This window comes from Chiloscyllium punctatum, chromosome 28, assembly GCF_047496795.1.
Source record: "Chiloscyllium punctatum isolate Juve2018m chromosome 28, sChiPun1.3, whole genome shotgun sequence".
NCBI lineage: Eukaryota > Metazoa > Chordata > Chondrichthyes > Orectolobiformes > Hemiscylliidae > Chiloscyllium > Chiloscyllium punctatum.
In genome coordinates, this window is record NC_092766.1 from 76,761,941 (window position 1) to 76,766,896 (window position 4,956).

At 41.3% G+C, this 4,956-nt stretch overlaps 1 non-coding gene across 1 annotated transcript; it reads right to left on the reverse strand.

Annotated features, from left to right (window-relative positions):
* Window positions 1-4,355: 4,355 nt before the first annotated feature.
* Window positions 4,356-4,428, reverse strand: trnar-acg (transfer RNA arginine (anticodon ACG)). Its single transcript has one exon. It is a non-coding gene; the product is annotated as a tRNA-Arg (tRNA).
* Window positions 4,429-4,956: the final 528 nt, after the last annotated feature.

Sequence of the window (4,956 nt, forward strand, 5' to 3'; positions counted from 1 at the left end):
CCAAGTTGGAATGTGATGTTGTGGCGATATGGAGCATTGGTGAGATCACATTTAGAATACTGCTTACAATTATGGTCAACTTCTACAGGAAGAATTTTGTGAAAATTGAAACTGTGCACAGATGATTTACAAGGATGTTGCGGGAACCCGAGGGCTTGAGATAAGCGTGGAGATGGGGTAGGCAGGGGCTTTTTCGCTGGAATGTTCCAGGCAGCACGACGCGTTCTCACCGTTGATAAAATCATGAGGGGCATGGATAGGCAACTGGACTAAATCGTTTGCGCAGGATGGTGAAGTTCAAAACTAGAGGGCACAGATTTAAGTTGACGGGCACTAATGATGGTTGATTTGCAACAGGCATTGGTTCAGCTCAGTGCTCAGTTTTAAAAATAAGCATTTTCTTCGTGAAAGCAGTTTGGTAGATAAGTCGTGAATGGAACAGTCGGGGTACAAAAATTGATTGATGTACCGATGAATAAGTGAGTGGGTAAAATATTGTCCAACGCACTCTGAAATGGAGAATGCCATATTTAAAAGGAACAATCAATATAGATCTTTTAAATTAAATGTGATGTTGCAGATTCTGAAATACACACTGAAATGGCTGTGCTGGGATATGAGTCAAATTGACTTTTATGCAGGAGCATCAACTATTTTGCAAGGCAAAATGATATTTTCCATCTGCTCAGCAATGGCGAAGCCAATATATATTCCACCATTCCTATCAGAACTTGACAAGGTGAGCATGCATTGCCTGATCAAAACATTCCAGTTCATGAAACTCGTTTTTTCCTTTGAGAAGCAGAGTGTAGCAGTTATTAAACTGAAGCTTTCTCTTTTCCTTTACCAATTTTAATTGTCAAACATTCAGTTGAACTGAGAGAATGCTGAATTCTACAACAATTTTTCTTCTCTCAGATATTCAGCCTCTGCAGATTCCTTTTCTTTAGTGATCTGAATGACATGATATTTTTGGGGAAAAATTGTTACAGTTTGTCTCGCATGCGACAAAAGAATCAACTGAGTGGTGATAGGTGCATCTTAATTTTCTAAAGCAGTAGAGTGGAGGCGGTGTTGAGTTGAAAGTGTGGAACTGGAAAAGAACACCTGGTAAGGCAGCATCCATGGAGTAGGGAAATCGATGTTTCGAGCATACGTTCTTCGTCAGGAATGTTCGAAACATTGACACTCCTGTTCCTCAGATGTTGCCTCACCACTGTGCTTTCCAGCGCTATCCTTCTTGACTCTAATCTCTCACATCTGCAATCCTCGCCTTCTACTTAGGTGGGATATGTCAGATACTGTTCCTGAGATGTAACAACATGTTAGTAATGATAGTTTGGATATGCAGTTGGAAGATCATCACTGATGCAAATTATTCTCTACTTCCCAATCCGCCAAGCACATGCAGGTCCTGCGCCTCCTTCGTTGACATTCCCTAAACCCCTGATGCCTGAATGAAGAAGGCTTCATCTTCTGCTTGGGACCTTGATGCCACATGGGATCACCAGTTTCCTCATTCGCCCTTCACTCACATTATTCTAGTTTCATGACTCCAACTCAGCATTGTCCTCATGACCTGCACATCACCTTTCCAACCTACCCGCTCCACCTCCTGTCAGAACTCGTATCTTATTTTCCACCTTTATCTACTCATCGCATTCTCAGCTATCACGCCGCCAAACCCCCAACCGCCAATGTTTCTCTCAATCCCCACCGCAACAAACCTCTTTCCTGGTGAGGTGTTTATGCCCGAAACATCAATTCCCCCGCTCCTCGCATGCTGCCTGAACAACTGTGTTTTCTGTCGACACACGATCGACTCTGAGTTCTGACATCTGCAGTTCTCACATTCTCCACGGCACAGTATTGTGTAAAAGTCACATTATTGGAAAAGTGGAGTTTCTGTGGCTTTCTGAGTTGTTAATTTCCTTTGCTCAATCGGCTCTAGCTGGTGTATTATGTGTCTTTCTGTAATTATCATTATAGCAGGGATGTGTCAGCACTGGGAACTCTGCAGACCAGATTTACCAGGATATTGTCTGTTCGAAGAGATTCACTTATGAAGATTTTTTGGACGGACTGCGCTGTCACAAAGATGTTCTCTTTTTAAAAAAATAACGAGCTGCACTTTTCCTCGAGGATAATGTGTCTTGATTTTTTTTTAATCAAAGGCGTTGTAAAACAGTTCAGGTTCCGAGTCGGATGAGATGTAACAGTGAGAAAGTGTTCGCTGTGAGGCCTTTCATTTCTCCATCAACAGTTAAGGCCTGAGACCAAATGCTTAATGTTTTAGAAATGAACTGTTTCATGGTAAAAGAGTGGTCATTCTGGAAAGCTGAATTCCGGTTTTTAGATCCTGCAACTAATAACCTCTCTCCTTCTGCCCTTCGAATTTTTACACGTAAGTTTTGTTTCATTTTTACTGTGTTTAAGGTGCTTTTTTTTAGGATTGTTGTGTACTTTCAGAACAACTTAATTAAGTCTACTTTGGATAGACTAATTTCTGTGGGTATTCTATATTCTGTTTTTTTTTCTTTTTCAATTCGTCATTTTGTGATTTTTTTTGTAATCATCTGACTCGGGTAATTTTCATTGTACACTTAACGAAAAAGAATATCATGTTACGATCTGGGTTTCTGCTTAATAATGTTTTGAATGGTTTAGCCTAGCCCATAACAAATTGGAAGATAGTTGATGGATTAAAAGAGCAACTGGTATGTGCTTGCGTCTTTATTTCGGGTGTTGATTTGGATTGGAGGAGAAAATGCTTGGGACAGCAATGTCTCATTTGGGTTCCAAAGAGTTATCTGGCTATGGACGACGTAAAGTTGGTAGATTTATAATAAACTGATTCAGGCCAGGCTTCTGGAATTAGCAGAAGTGCTGGCGTTGTATTTGCCTCTTTCTGTGAGGAAAGGAGAGGTCATTCCCCGCAGTAGCTGGGCATTTAACTAAACTGGAAAATTCATGAGAATCTGTGGAGATGTTTAAACGTTAATTGAATATAAAGCAGCTTGGGTGAGACGCGAGAGATAAGGAAAAGACACCAGATTTGAAGCAGTTTGAGATGCGATTCGAAGAAGAGAGATTAACAGAGCAGAGAGAAAGGGAGACAGAGTTTGAACTTCAGAAATTGGCAATTATTAAAGGAATTCACCTTAAAAAGCTGGAGACAAAGGCTGAGGATAAGCTTACCCTGGAAGAGCATATTATTAAAACGACAAGGTTAGCAACTGAAATGGCTGATTGTAATGAACTGGTCCATTAAATAAGGATGGGCTTCCAGAACCATTTTAAGTCTGAGGGATAGAAATTGGGCAAAGAGAAATCCACACGTGGAATGGGAAACTTAAATATCTGTGAAGATCATGAGGATTAATTATCAGAGGATAAATAGGAAAACCTTGAAGGGAACAAGATCTGAGGGTTTCTTTGCAATAAATTAGGCCACATGAAATCAGTGTTGGAGAACTATGGAAAGTACTGATAAGTCAGATGCAGGAAAACAAAACAAGCCTGGATGTTTTGTTGGCATGGTAATAGAAAGCACAGTGGTGGCTGGAAAGCTGCATCAGTGTGCACAAACCGATCAGAGGTTTTTAAGGGGCAAGTGCCAGAGCTGCTTTAATAATATTCCTGCAAAGATAAAGTTTCTTTACCTTGGCCAGGAGTAGCAGATAGAGAGGTAAACAATATTCAACTCCTCCAAGGAATGGCACGGTGTCACAGTGGTTAGTGGTAAAATTTTATGTCATACTCACCAAAACAAATAGCGATGTTACGCTCTGGATTTCCTGCATAAGTGGTCTCTCCGAGGCAAAACGGGGGTTCTTCTTCTCAGAGCACAGCTGATTGTGAGAGGACATAATTGACGTGTCCGAAATAATGAGGAGCATGGAATTACAGATTGAAGGAACCATTTGTTCTTGATCGATCACCAGGGTTTGTAGATTTCAGACAAGATGCAGAAAGCTTTGAATAGATATGTTGGAAAACATTACCAGTCTGCGGGTGGCAGACTCTGGAAATCACTCTCTATTAAGATTAGTTGGACATTTAACTCTTCATTCTTCTCTGAATCCATTTGCCAAAGAGTTTCAAAAAATGCTCAAAGCCCACCATTCCCGCGTGCAACAGTGATGCGATCAATAGCTTTGTGAAATGGAAAGGTGCCCATGACCAACGTGTGAGACTATTCGGCTTCCCTTCTGTGATGACGCTGGAACATTGACTCTCATGCTCTTGGGGGCATTTATTGAAGGCATTCTCGTTCCTGTCGATTAAGAACTCAAACCTTATTTCAGCTGCAGAAAAAACAGTTTGTAATGCGTAAGAAACGACGGCACTTCCCTCGAGCCAGGCAGGATTCGAACCTACAGTCTCCTGATCCGTAGTCAGGCGCGTTATCCATGGCGCCACTGGCCCCACGCGCATTTAACGACTTAGGAGCCGTGAGGTTTGTACTGACAGGATTAACAGCAGTGATGTTCACCAGTTGAACAAGCAACAAACATAATTTCTGCAACTGCTTCAGTCCAATCTTCATCACCTTTCAAAGCAGCGAATTTTCCAAAACAAAACATATATGTCCGCATGAAGCTTCCATTCACACTGTCTGCTCAGTCATTCAATGGAATCACTGCTGATCTGATGAATTTCGAATCCACTTCTTCAGCATAACTGACATGAACGTGAGACTAATCACCACATTGTATATACCAGTTAAGTTTTCAGAGGTTTCGATTACAGTAACGACCTTTGCGAGTATGCAGGAAACTGAATACTGTGACCCGAGCAAACAAATCCCATCATGGAAATTAACCCAGTGCAAAGTCAACCATATAAGGAGGGGTAGATGACGTAAGAAATTCCTCTGCTTCTCTCTTCACAGATGCTTCTCCAAGAATTGAATCTTTGCAGAATTATTCTTTGTAATTTAGACTGTCCCAGTTG